The 14824-nt window shown below is 41.3% G+C and overlaps 1 long non-coding RNA gene across 2 annotated transcripts in view; it reads left to right on the top strand.

Moving 5' to 3' along the window:
• Positions 1–14824, top strand: part of LOC308569418 — a 93118-nt gene that overhangs the window by 32308 nt on the left and 45986 nt on the right. For both annotated transcript variants that reach the window (XR_014000706.1, XR_014000707.1), the window contains exon 4: positions 1731–1880. This is a non-coding gene — a long non-coding RNA (uncharacterized lncRNA). The remainder of the gene's footprint in view (positions 1–1730; positions 1881–14824) is intronic.

Genomic DNA, 14824 nt, shown 5'->3' with positions numbered 1-14824 from the left:
CCATCCAACCATCTCGTCCTCTGTCGTCCCCTTCTCCTTGTGCCCTCAATCTTTCCCAACATCAGGGTCTTTTCCAGGGAGTCTTCTCTTCTCATGAGGTGGCCAGAGTATTGGAGCCTCAGCTTCACGATCTGTCCTTCCAGTGAGCACTCAGGGCTGATTTCCTTCAGAATGGATACGTTTGATCTTCTTGCAGTCCATGGGACTCTCAAGAGTCTCCTCCAGCACCATAATTCAAAAGCATCAATTCCAGTAGTCATAAATAATAATAAAACACTAAAAAAATACACAGCGAAACTGAACAGTTTTCATCTAAATCACAAAAAGATCTAAAATAAGGATACAGAAAACCAACAACAACAAACCCTCACCAAACACACCAACACAAAAAGTGGGAGTCAGTCATGGCCCAGCCCCACCAGGCCAGGTGGAAAAAGGCCTGCAAAACAGGGAGCAGGACTGACAGCCAATATGCTCTCAGAAATACGAGAACTGTCTCTTTTAGCTAATAGACTGCTAAGTTTGAGGCACTAAATATGCTTTATATTGAGCACATACTTGATGGATGGGATGATTGAATACCTCAGAAAAAAACCCATGACTTTAATCAAATTCTGTCAATTTTCTTACATTTTTCTTAACAGATCTGTGACCACATAATAAAATTTGAACTTATTTGATACTAAAGCTGTATACACACCCTTGTTTATTCTGCATCCAGTCCACACCCACTGCTGGATTGGGAAGTGATGTACACACATCTTTAGCCACAATTCATCTCTATCCTGTATCTATTCTGTCCTTTTTAAATTTTATTTTAAATACAACTTTTTCAGATGTTTCCCCACAAACCAACTTTGATCCAAATTTTTTTTTGGGGGGGGTGGGTGGAGAGAGCAACCTAGCTGCAATTTTATCCAGTAGAGTTATTCTTCTGATCCTGAAGTTGTTCTGGATTTCTCTCCAAAACCATGAGCCCAGTTGATTTGCTGGGTACTGATACCTGCCGACTGCTGTTGTTTTAGTGACCTTGCCTGAAAAAGCCATTTCATTACTGTTATTCCTAGCAGAATACTATTATTATGTGTAAGGTAATTCCTCGCACATAAGAGTGTCGCTAACTAAGTTCTACACTGAGTAGAGCCCCTGAAGTGAACAGACCTAAGTTAGTCATGCCCATTAATTTTAATTGGTCTACTCAGAGTATGACAAATGTTGAAACTATAAAACAATCTATTATTTTCCTCTCCCTTTCAGCTTTCTGATGGTATTTCTCATGACATGCACCATGCTGGTGAAACAGCTAAACTGGTAGAGGACAGATATTCCAGATCGCACCCTGGCAAACATCTGGCTCATTCTGACAGAGATCTCTCTCTATAATATTTGTTGTAGTTTAGTCGTGTGCGACTCTTCGTGACCCCATGGACCAGAGCACGCCAGGAACTTCTGTCTTCCACTGCCTCCCACAGTTTGGTTAAACCTCTAGAATATATATAATTCAACTGAGTTAACCCACTACAACAGAACAAGGCTGTGCAGACAACATAACAGATTCAAAGTCATGATGTATTAGTTTTGGAAGGGTTTCAGACTGGTGTTTTGGATTTTTTTTTAGACCATTCTTTTGTCTACAAAATGTTTGCTGCTCGTAAAGCATCATTTCCCCTTCCCTGCCTCCTCATACAAGAACTAAGTGGATTAATGAGTGTTTTCCCTTTATTTACCAGACAAAAATCCATGTTCTTTAATAATGGAATGTAAGGAAGATTTATGGACTACTCTGAGCTTCCTTTTGAGCAGCCAGTTCAACAATGACGCATTCATGAAGAATCTTCTTTCACAGACTGGAGTGTGCTATGTTGTGCATCTATGTAAAGGTAAATCCAAAACAGTATTTCACATTTTCATTGTCATAGCAAATGAACCCAAGAAAAATATATGTTGACTGTAAAATAAAATGCCCCACCTTTCATGGAGAAAGAGAACATAGTGGTTAGAGTGTTGGGCTATGACCTGAGAGACCAGGGTTCAAATCCTCACTTGGCCACGAAGCTCACCGCGTGACCTTGCACCAGTCACGTACTCTCAGCCCAACCTACCTCACCGGGTTGTTGAAAGGATAAAATGGGGAGAATGATGTAAGCCTCCTTGAGCTCCATGGAAGAAAGGTGAGATACAAATATGATGATGAAGAAGCAGAAGAAGATAGTTCTGTTTACAGTTTATGGGGGACATTCTGACAAGTTTTTTTGGGTGGGAAGAATTAAAAAGGGAGAGCTGCTGTTGTTGCTGCTGTTGCAGTTGTTGTTGTTGTTAAAATGGAATTTGGCTGCCACCACAAGTTTTGCTTGGCCACCATTTCCCCCCAGACAATACCTCTGGAACAGCACATAGCATCATTCAAAGTGAGGGAATCTTTGATCCATTGGTAGGAGGATTGTCACAGCAACCAAGTACTTTTAAGCAAGCAAACAAGGGTTGGGGTATAAGGATATTTGTTATACTTACCCGTTGCATTTTTAGCTGTACATAATAGGTGTGTGCTTCAGAATTTAATGTGCAGAGAAGGTGTTAATATTACTAATTAAAATCTAGTACATCAGGGCTCAGCAAAAAGTCTTTAATCACACATTAACTGGGCTGGGGAAGCAGAGAGAGTGTAGGCAATATCTATTAAAACATAAACTTCATGCTCATGAAGCAACTGATTGCGAGAGCAATGGCTAGAAGACATGCAAAACACTTTTATTTTTTCAAAACAAAAAATGGGGTGTTTTTCAGACTTTTCCACCATTCAAAATCACAACTGGATGGACTTCCGGGTTAGCGCGATCGGCTAATGGCGGATTCCCTCCGAGCTCCGGAGGGAATCAGCTTGACAGGGGGCTGGGTCTTGCCGTGCCGGCGACACGGGGACTCTTAAAAACCACGGGCACGGAGCCCGTGGACATGGTGACTCGGTGGGCACCGTTAGCGCCCTCCCGACTTGTGAAGGAGCCTTTTCAAAGGCTACGGAACGGGTGCCGGGGAGTGGTGTGGTGCTGTGAGTCTTCTGCTTCCCCTGCCGAGCGAAGCCGCATGCCATTTGTCGGAGAGCGCTGACTTCTTCCTGCTAAAATTTGGACTTAAAATCAAGAACAACAACCCGTGAGTAATTTGGAAATTGGATTACAAATAATTCATTTGTGGATTTGGTACGAGCGGGGGAGGTTAAAAAAAAAGGAAGTCCGCCTCCCCCTTATTGTAAACAGTTTAAAACAAAGATCTGCCAACTAAGGTTGTGAGAAGAACTGTTGTGATTGGATAAAAGATATAAATTCCACGGATTTAAAAGTCTAAGTTAATGTGCTGGAGGACAAGAGTTTATTTGTTTGGATTAAGTACCACTTTTCTCAAGCCCGGGAGTAACCCGTGAAAAGAACCTGCTGAGGATCTACAGAAAACTTTTGACAGCTGTCAAATTAGCTGTCAAAGTTGGGAAAAACCGAAAGCCTAAATTTTAACCGGTTATATTGCTACAAAATATTGAAAGTAAAGAAAGATTGATACAAATAAATCTGACTTTTGGATCGGAAGGGAAAGGAATACTAAGTAACCAGAATCCCTCTAGAGGGGATTCTAGGACATTACAAGAATGGAACTAGGTCGGGAAATACGAGCTGACTTGCAAGAGCTTATCTTTCTCATGGGAAAGCTGCGAGAGATGTTCAAGCAAGGCCATGTTTTGTCTACAAGTCCTACAAAACCGAAGTTAACAGAAAATATACCTACTGAGTTGGAAAGGGACTTGATTTTTAAAACACAGGCAGCTGGACAAGAAAAGAAACCAAAGATTGAAGAGGAGGAAAGGACACTTGCTGAACAGGAGGAGCAGAAAGAAGGGGTGGCCGAAATGTTACAGAAGACAAAGGAGAGCCGGAGACCTGCCAAGCTGAACTCTAATTCGACAAAGGTGAAAGCTGGACTATTTGGGACATATAGACTCAAGAAACAGAGCTGGAGCTCCACCTTCAAACAAGTAGGCCTGGCTGGAAGAAACATGGTCAGTACTGAGAAGGTACCTCTTCAAGCTTGGGTGTTTAGTATGAGAGACTTCCGAAGAAGCTGGCTGAAAGGGACTGAGAGAGATTTAAGAGCCTCGGACGTAAGGTCACCAGGCTAAAAAGATGGACTAACTGGACTTTGGTTTGGGATTGAAACCGGGGAGAGAAGGGTGGGGTTTAGAAGTCCAAAGGGGGCCTGATTTTTACTTTGCAGTGTAAAAATTATATGTTCTTTTTTATCACAAGAATGGGGAATCTGTGGATGGGAACTAGGGACAACCTTAGGAAAGGTATCTTTTCTTTTGTTTCTTTATCTCTTTTTTCTTTCATATATGATTAAGGTATATATTTTAAAAATTGCTGAATAAACTAAACTAAGCATAATAATGAACTAAGGTTTAAACCTATTATAAAGAATTATATTAACAAATCATGGTTAAGCAAATTAACAAATTATGGTTAAGACACTAAGGATAAAAACTTGTTTGAATAAACAACTGGAGCTGGAATACAATAAGGGGAGGCGTGGGGAAGTCATGAAAAGAAGTTATTGAAAATGAGACTTAAAAGGTGGAACCTTTTTCTGTTGTTTTTTGTGTTTTCTTTTGTTTTTCTGTTTTGTTTTTTGTAACCTTTTGAAACTTTAATAAAGATTATTTAAAAAAACAAAAAAACAAAATCACAACTGGATGACTATGTTGTGTTATGTACATCCAGTGCTTTTTTTCTAAAAAATAATAATGTTTAGCGGTACTCTCATTTTCCTACTCATATTGAAATACTGCCCCTCAATGAGGCCAAACTTAGATTCACAAAATGTTTAGGGGCATACGTACCCCTGTGTCCCCCCTGAGTACATCTTCAGTGTTCAGGCATTGATCCCAGTGAGGGACCAGAGCTTATTTTCTGGTTCTGTACTGAGACCATAACAACTTAAGCAGGAAAAGGTGCAGTACTTGCTTTCTGTATCTGGAGTGAGGGTATCTGTGTGCTAGATTCAACAACATCAGAGCATTTTCCAGCTATTAACACACACTGATGGTGCCTTCTCTGCATACATAATATGGTCATGATCAGTGACCAACATCCTAATTCACGATTCACACTGTGAGTGTGTCTGTGGGTGTTTTTACAACTAATGTTTGCTGCTGATTCAACTTGTAGAAGTACACAAATGTGTTACTATGTTAGCCCTGTTGCAGACGTCAACCAACACAAGAGTGGGTGCCACAAAATCACCCTCCCCATTGAGTAATTGGTTAGACAAATCGATCAAAAATCTTCTGATCAACTTAAAAGGTGCCTCCATTTAAATTAGGCAACTATTTTTTTACTTTTGATGTAAGAACTGATAAAAGCTATAGGTGGCAGATTATTGGAAGGAAAACACTTTTCTCTCTTTTTTTAAGATAATGCCTGCTGCAGCACAGGCAGGCATCAGCTAAAAAGGCCAAATAACACTTTTTTTCTTCAAAACTATTGTTTTATTCACATACAGGTGTATGCAGATTTAATCAGTTAATGAAATCCATTTACTGTAATTTGCTGGATTGGTTGACAACCCTAGTGATAACAAAATCAAACCCTGATAATGCATCGTTAGGGATTTGTGTACATATCCCAATTATTGTTCCACAAATACCTGCCAATCAATTTCAATAAGAATGTAGATTTTAAAATAGCACCTCGGTCCCTGATGTGTGGGACAAGACTTTTGAGCCCAAGTGCAAATCTGCTCTAATTTAATTCCTATCAAGATAGCAAAAGTATACAATAACAAAAATGTCAAATCTGATTATCCGATTTCTTTCTCTTTCCATTGGAGCTCTAACATGGATCAATTCTAAAACAGTTAAAAGGGATTCGATGGAAGCTTAATATTTTCTTCTGTAAAATCAATGGCAGGTCATAACCTAAGCATACTATTTTGGCTGAGATCTGCAACCCATTCAAATTGCATTTCTTGTGTCAAATGAAATGGGGCTCTTTTGAAGTTAACTTTTTGTAAGTACACTTTGTACTTACAGCAAGAATTACAAAAACAAACTCCTATTATGACAGCAATGTGTACTCTAGTATACAATAAAATCAATCCATTTATACGCTACACTGATTGTATTATTGACACCAAATTATTCATGGTGGAAAAATAAAAGGATGAGGTGTCATGAGGAGCTCCAGACACAGTGAGTGGGCATTAAAATTGGAAATGCATTTCAATGTAAACATGTAAAATGATGTACACGTGGGCAAAAAAATTTCCAACTTAACATAATACACAAATGGGGTTTGCACTAATTAGGGAAAAAAATATTGGGATATTGGTGGATAGCTTGATTGAAATGTTGACTGCCATCTAAGGAGATCTGCCTAATGATAGGGCTGGAACTGCTGATAAAGAGGATTGATTTAGCAATCAGTATACAATGTTCACCAATTTGAGACATGAGTAGGTGTGGTAATTCATCAGTACAGTGGAACCTCGGGTTACATACGCTTCAGGTTACAGACTCCGCTAACCCAGAAATAGTACCTCAGGTTAAGAACTTTGCTTCAGGATGAGAATAGAAATCGTGGCCCTGCGGCGTAGCAGCAGCAGGAGGCCCCATTAGCTAAAGCGGTGCTTCAGGTTAAAAACAGTTTCAGGTTAAGAATGGACCTCTGGAACGAATTAAGTACTTAACCCGAGGTACCACTGTATCTCCATTGTTTTAGATAATTAGCAATGATCTACCATAAGGGGGGATCAGTGGCCAACTTCTGTACCTTCAGATGTCACCTGGTTATGCCGACAATGTATTTTGCCACACAAACTGACCTGCTCATTAATAATCAGGCTTCGTATAAGAATAAATTAGGTGCCATATCCAGCAGTAAATAAGTGAGAGGTTGTACCACTGAGATGAACTGCATATGGATGTTTCATGCCCATTCACGTTTTTTGTGGAGCGCCTTGCAATCCCTTTTTGTTTTAACTACCCTGAATAATTGGGTGTCACCAGCAAACTTGGGCACTTCACTGCCTCACCCCTAACTCCAGGTCATTTATGAACAAGTTAAAACCTTAATTATCAAGCTGTAACCCAACTGAATTGCCCCATAACTCTCACTAATAGGATGGAAATATTTGGACTATCATTTGTTGGGTGTGGATTACTGCCAAAGCTATCATCCAGTAGGTATTTCTTGCCAGTGCGAGTCATCTGCTCTGTGCTAAATTAAACATGTATTACTGCTTGAATTGATTCAGTGTGAATTGGCAGGGCTAGCTCTGCACTCTGAGACAGAAAAGACATTAAATATTGGTCCTGGGATTTAATGTACAATGCACAGAGGAGGCATGACATTTAGCAAGTGATAGATACTCACTCCTCCCCATTTTTGCTTATGTTGCACTGGCAGCAGGACCGATTTATATTAACTAAAGCTGACTAACTACTGAAGAGAAAGTATCTTGGGAACATTCATATCATAAATGAAGTTGTTTCAGCCATTCCTGACCCAATGCTAATCATACATGTTGTTGTTTAGTCGTTTAGTCGTGTCCGGCTCTTCATGACTCCATGGACCAGAGCACGCCAGGCACTTATGTCTTCCACTGCCTCCCACAGTTTGATCAAACTCATGCTGGTAGCTTTGAGAACACTGTCCAACCATCTCATCCTCTGTCATCCCCTTCTCCTTGTGCCCTCAATCTTTCCCAACACCCACACATACTCAACAACTAAAACCATTACTCCACACTGGAGGGTGGATTTTCATTTTGCATGCAAAACTCCCTGTAAGAAATGCATATGCTGTTTAATACTCGCTTGAGATTTAGGAATCTCTAGAAAATCCAATGGCTCGTGAATAAAAAATCACATGGGGAAGCTAATAGGAAAATAGGACATCTCTTAGGGAAAGGGATAACTTCACTCCTATAGCTTCACTCCTATTGCATCCAATGTCAGGAGGGGGTGGGGGGTGGGTTAGATTTGTCACCCAACTATTTGTCTCAAACGTTACTCTCAAACCCACTGCTTACTATCTCTGCCGCATAACTCCCAACTGCAATTCTAAAATCCTAACCTAAAACACTGGCATTGTCTTTTCAAACTAACTCTCAGTTAAGGGAGGGAAGGAGTAAGCCCACTCATTTGCAAATGGAAGTTGCCCTTGATCCTAAACATTCATTACCCCCAGACTATCAGCTCATGTAAGAGGCTAGTCCTGGCTTAATTAGCTTTTGATACATGTTGATTCCAGAGGGCTTGAGGCATCTAGTACACAGTTCAAATGCACACATGAGTCTAGCAACCAGTTTTAATTAGAATTTAATTTAATTCTAACACTAGCTGGATCTGGAATTTAGGGTGTCTTGCACCCGCAAACAGTATTTTAATGCTTGTGTAATTGGATTTTATACTTGTAAACTGCTTAGAAGGCTATTTAATAATGCTGCCGCTGCTGCCGCCTCTGTTAGTGGTGGTAGAATCTCTGTTGGCATATTCTTCACCAGAAACTGCAAAGCTAAATACTAACTTGGATGGCAAATAGTTTAAATAAGGACTTGGGTTTGCTTTGCAGTAATATTTCCAATGTTCTTGTTCTTTAGCACAGAAATATTAAGCATTAAGGTGTTTGCATTTACCTTCATAGCTGTAACACTCTTCTCTTTTTTAGACAACTCAACCTTTTTCCTTTTAAATAATAAAAATAATTATTCTTTCTCAATGTGACAAACATTTAGCTACCCAGAAATACACATACCATACTTTTCTGTCTATAAGACGCCCCCTTGTATAAGACACTCCTTCTTTGGGGGGACTCCATTTTAAGAAAATGAGGGGAGATGGCCCAAAGTTGTTGAGTCTCCCCCCCCCCCAACGCAGCTGTGGTCAGGAAACACTCCCAGATTGTTTCCCATGCACAGTGGCATGGGGGAAGTTGCGCTCCCGCCAGTCATCTGGTTTGCAGCAGCGCAGCCTCCCCTTATGCCACCGCGCACGGGAAATGATCCAGGGAGTGCTTCCCACATACACTGGCATCGGTGGAAGTTGTGTTCCTGCCAGCCATCTGGTTAGCAGGAGCGCAACCTCCTCTGATGCCACCACATGCGGGAAATGACCCAGGGAGTGCCAGCCGCATCAGGGGAAGTTTCACTCCTGCCAACAAGCTGACTGGCAGAGTGCAGCTTCTCCCCCGCCCCCCATGCAGCTGCGGGCAAGAAACACCCCCCAGATCACTCCCTGCTCACTATGGCATTGGGGGAAGCTGCGCTCCCACCAACCGATGCCACTATCCGTGTATTGGACGACCCCAGTTTTTTGCCATGATTTTTTAGTCAAAAAACCTCGTCTAATGCACAGAAAAATACGGTATTTCCAGTCACCTCAAAGCAAAACTGGTTCAGAGGGAAAGGATTGAATCAATCTCTTATTTCTCTGGTGGTAAGGAATAATATTTCTCCTTTGCCTCCTTTGCCTCCTGTAGAGACTTGCTGTCTGTGGTGTTTTCATAAAAACCCTAACAATTCTCTGTGTTGCTGTAACACAAGTGCAGGTCCCTGGATTCTTAAAAACTAAAAATTTTAAGCTTTCTGCTACCCTGCAGGTAGCTACCCTAGAAGAAAGTGAATTTATTCTTCGCACTGGTCTCCTAAAACTTTTGCCCTTTCTCTAAGCATTCTCAGAAGGCAGGAACCGTTTTTCAAAAAGAGTCACGCAAACAAGCAGAAGGGCATGGCCGTGGATATTGCATCTATATTAGAAAACTGCTCTGCTGTAATGAAATCAGGAAAATTAAATGGAAGGGTGGATCAAAATCATTATAATCTACGCTAGCCTAATCATGTCAAAAATAAAAATAAAATGATATCTGTTTATCTGTTACCTCAGTCAAAATTCCTATTTTGGAAGCCAGCAAAGTAAAGAGCAGGGATAGGGAAACTCTGGACTTCCAGATGTTGTTGGACTACAACTCCTATCATCCCTGACTATTGGCCATGATATCTTGGGCTGATGGGATTTGTAGTCCAATAATCAGGGATTACATAGGACCAGGGAGACTCTGGTTCAAATTCCTGCCCAGCCTCTCTCCGCCCAACCTATCTCACAGTGTTGTGAGGATAAAGTGTGGAGAGGGGAACCATGAGCTCTGTGTTGCTCTAAGCTCCTCAAAGGATGGGTAGGATAAAAATAGAATAGAACAAAACATTTTGTCATAGGAATATAGTAGTTTGACTCACAAATTACATTTTTATATGTAAGCCTATATTTTAAATTAACTGCTACACATGTGAAGTGCGAATGTGACAAATATGTGGTACACTTATCAAGCAGCTATCATTGGCCAACAGCATAAAAATCTTACCTATTACCACTGCACAAATGACTGAGCTGAAGATGGGTGAATCTGTCAACATTGTTTTTTCTCAGTTTCTCCTTTTTCCAATCAGATTTGGTTCACCCCATTGAAATATATGTCTGCATTTTCATTAATATCCATTAAAAGTCTGCATGAAAATTCATGTTTTTTTGGGTTCATTTCTCTCAGTATTTGCATTTTGTATGAAATTTTGCCTAGAATATATGAATTTCTCAAGCCATTTCCCCCTAACGGAAGACATTTTTTGTATGTACCTTTCTCTAGTATAGATCTTTGTATACACTTTTGCAATAATATATTTTTACACATGTTCCTTGATTGAAGGACTGCATTGCAAAGTTTGGAGAAATGAGAATTTCAAAGGAGAGCAGTGTTTAGATTTGTGTATTAGTTTGGGACCTGTACATTTGGTAGGTTCGCATTAAAATGCAGCTGCTGAGTATTAAGACATCATCCACGATCTGATACTAAACCAGAGATGGAAAAAAGGAAACCCCTTTGAAATATCCCTAAAGACTGGAAATCACAGAATAAGTGTGTTGTGGGTACAGAAAGCATAGTTAAATTATTTTGAGTACCGGTAAATTACAGGCTGTGAGGTATTTGCTTTGCTTTCCTCTGAATGATGGTGCTGAAGGGTTGAATTCAAATGAAAACTGTAAATACAGCAACCTGAACAGTAACAGGGTAGCTGCTTTCTTTGCCAGAAATTTGTAGGAGGAAGTGTTTGCAGGGATACCTGATGTGTTTGTGTCATCACAGGCTTTGTGTCACCCTGTGTACAAAATGAGAGGGTGTCCCAGAATCCACTCTACTGTTTTAGAGGATTGTGGGGGCACTTTAAGAGATTGCAAGAAGCAGCAAAAAAGTATGGGCTTAAGACGGTGCATTTGGTACCCATAGAGAAATCTCCTAATGGGCCACTCTTGGTGACATGATTGGGTCCATGAATATAGCCCATAGAATGTGGACTGCCATGAAACACAACTTAAAATGGGAGGCTCTCTCAACCATTTGTACAGCAGTTTCTGAACTTCCTGTGCTACAAGAGCCCTGTGTGACCTTTGTGCATGGTCACAAAAAACTAATTTGTAAAATAGCAACAACCACAGCAGCAGCAACAAGAAGATGTGGATGTTGAGTAGTGTCCCAAATAAGATAATCTCTCTACATTTTGTACTGTCGCTGGAGAACTGCCAAATCTGCCAGCCCTACTTGGTAACTGGTTATATAGTGCATTTTGGTATTCTTAAATCATGTGCCTGAACAAAAGAGAAGAGTGTTACATCCTCCCTTGAATTAGAAAATGCTATTTATAGAGGATTTCTGGAAGTTTTACTGCATGGCTCATTACTCAGGTGTCTTTGTAACAGGTCAGCAAAAACGTACATCTTGCACACACAAAATGCAGTCCTGCAGAAACTAACAAGCTAGCGAGATACCATATTATAGCCATTTGGGGGCCATAAGAGGGAGAGAAGAGGATAGTTTGAGAGAAAGCTTTGACTGTCTTTGGAAATGATGATACTTCATAAGCCAATAATATATTTCCAGACCATCATCACACTTACGGTTTTGTGTGGGTGGGGGATTCCACAAAACATGTTTAGGAGTTTGATTCCTAGTCTGAAATACATCTTCCATGTCCAAGAAGACTTCAGCATTCTTAAAAAGCAGATTCTAGGCAGCTATTGCATGCAAGAAGGTTTCTGTCAGAAAATGAAATTCTTACTCAAATGAGAACTAAACGCAACCTAGCTCAGGCAAAAATGTGAACAGATTTTTTGCGGGGAGGAGGATAAGAAGCCCTTCACTAAAAACATTAGGACCAACACACACACACACACACACACACACACACACACACACACACTGCTTTTAAAGTATTAAAGATACATTTAAAAATCAGATAAGGGGGATAAGGAATTTCAGGAAAGCTTTGCAAAAAATAAATCATTGCATCTGTACTCGCAGCAGAAGATGTAGGGAAGCTACAAGGACTCCCACAACTGAAGGCATTTTTGTTCTGACAAGCTTTCGCAGTGTGTGGAAAGTAGACAGAGAAGTCCCCCCCCCCCATAACACTAGGATTTGGGGTCATCTGATGAAACTGAATGGAGGAAAATTCAGGAGAGACACACAGCGCGTATTTGAACCAGTAATTTGCTGCCATAAAGGTCCTGCTGGATCAGATCAAAGACTCATTTAGTACAGCATCCTGTCCTCACGGCTAGCTTGATGGTTATGGAAAGTCTACATGGCAGACTGAGTGAAATAGCGCTCTCCCCACTTGCGATGTGGTGAAGACTGCAAATTTAGATGGCCTTGGGCTGATCCAGAAGGCACCCTCTTATGTTCTTATGAAACTTTACTATATAGCCTTACGTTTGCTAAACAGCCTTCATTAGAAAAAGTCTACTCCTTTCAGTAGGCTGGTGAAATTAGTTAATTGGCCTTTTGCTACAAACTTCGTAGTGACTGGAATTTTTGAGTCAGGCAAAGCTACGGTTTAAGAGAAAGTGAAGCAACCTTGGCAACAATTCAGCTTTCTATTCAAAGCAGATAAGGTAATGGCCAGATGGGGGAAAAGAGAGGTGCAATAAAACTAAGAGGGTTAACTTCTGAATATTCATTGTTCTTCCCAATCAAATGAAATATCGCACAATGTACAGATTTGTAGACTTGCCTGGTGTTAAGACAAGAATGTTAAAACAGCTTTCAATCTTCTCCTGCGGTAACAGCACATGTGAGAGGGGAAATTGTTATTTCCATGGACTTTTTGATTCAGCATGCATGTATATATTTAATTTCAGAGATGATATCATAACTCCATTTTCCAGTCATCTCATGATAAAGTGGCACACTGAAGTCTTTATTCTCCCTCCAGAAAAGTGTTATTAAAGTTGAAGGACACATTCCAGAAAAGGAAATAAAAGCCCTAAAGCAGGGCTTCCCAAACATGGTTCACCAGCTGTTGTTGAACTACAACTTCCTTCATCCCTGACCACCGGTCCTGTTAGCTAGGAATAATGGAACTTATACTCCACAAACAGCTGGAGACCCAGGTTTGGGAAATCCCGCCCTAAAGGATGGTTTGAAGTAGGGAAGTGGGAGGGGGGTGTCCTGAGGAGAGAGCTGAGGGCTAGATGGAAAGGGCTGGAAGGCTATATTCAGCCCCCAGGTCTAAGGTCCCTCATCTAAGAGAAATCATATCTGCAATAGTTAATCATTGAGAAAACCCAGCATCTTACACTACTAGCGCTTGATCTGAGCTAGTGCTGTTTAATGTTTAAAGCCCAACAGTGAACTGCAAATGGTGTTTAATGAATTTTTAAAATTAGTTTTGATCATCTGCAAAGGCCTTTAGTGCAGGCTGGTGCAGATGCAAAACTCAGGGAAGACTAGACCAGTGTTTCCCAACCACTGTTCCGCGGCACACTAGTGTGCCGCGAGATGTTGCCTGGTGTGCCGCGAGATGTTGCCTGGAGAAAGGCGGGCGAGTCGGGCGGTGAGAGGCGGGGCGGCGGCGGCGAGGAGAGGCCGCCCAGCGCGGGGCTCTCACCGTCTGCCTGCCTGGCTGCCTGCAAGCTCGGCGGGCAGCGCCTCCGTCCGCAGCGCCCGCCTCACGGCTCTCATTCCCTGCCCCTGCCAAAGCTCACCCAGCCAAGCCGCGCTCTCCTTCCTGCCTCGCTTTGCTGCCTCCTCCCCCCCACCCCCAAAGCTTGGAGGTTCCCCGGCAAGGGGGAGGGGAAAAAATTGAAACTTACACTTTCGTGCGTCCCTCCCGGCGTGACGCTGCGCGCTGACGTCACGGGGCTGTAATGGTGGTGTGCCTCAAGATTTTTTTCATCAAACAAGTGTGCCTTTGCCCAAAAAAGGTTGGGAAACACTGGACTAGACTATGGGAGACCAGACCTCAGCTATCATCATCGCTTGGTCTCTAAGCCATAGCTCAGTTTTGCACTTAAGATTGAGAAGTGCAGATTTGCTTCCAAATACCTCTAGGCTTCCAAAGTGAGCACAGAAGATGCAAAGATTTGGAGCCACCGAATCTCCTTAAATAGAACAACTGATCTAGTATTGGTCCCGAAAATGAAATTTTCAGGTGTCTGAATGCAAAGAGAAAACTAAGTAGATCTGCATTCTTGATTATAAAATATGTCAGTTGTCAAATGTTATAGGAAAGAAATAAAGAGCACTACAACCCCTACATAAGACGTTTACAACTGTACTCAGTTTTTGGATATATTATTTTCTAGGCTTCTTCCATTATCATTTCCTCTGACTCAGCATTTTAAAGAGATTGGAATGTAATGAACTTTTGATGAACTAAGATATGGGTGGTTACCTCTAATGAATCATTGAGACAGAAGTTCCTTTCAAAGAGAAGCTATTTGTACTAGAAAAAA

The sequence above is a fragment of the Podarcis bocagei genome, assembly GCF_964188305.1.
Source record: "Podarcis bocagei genome assembly, chromosome: 12".
In the NCBI taxonomy this organism is placed as follows: domain Eukaryota; kingdom Metazoa; phylum Chordata; class Lepidosauria; order Squamata; family Lacertidae; genus Podarcis; species Podarcis bocagei.
Note: the sequence above shows the minus strand (reverse complement) of the source record. Positions and strands in the feature narration are given on the sequence as shown.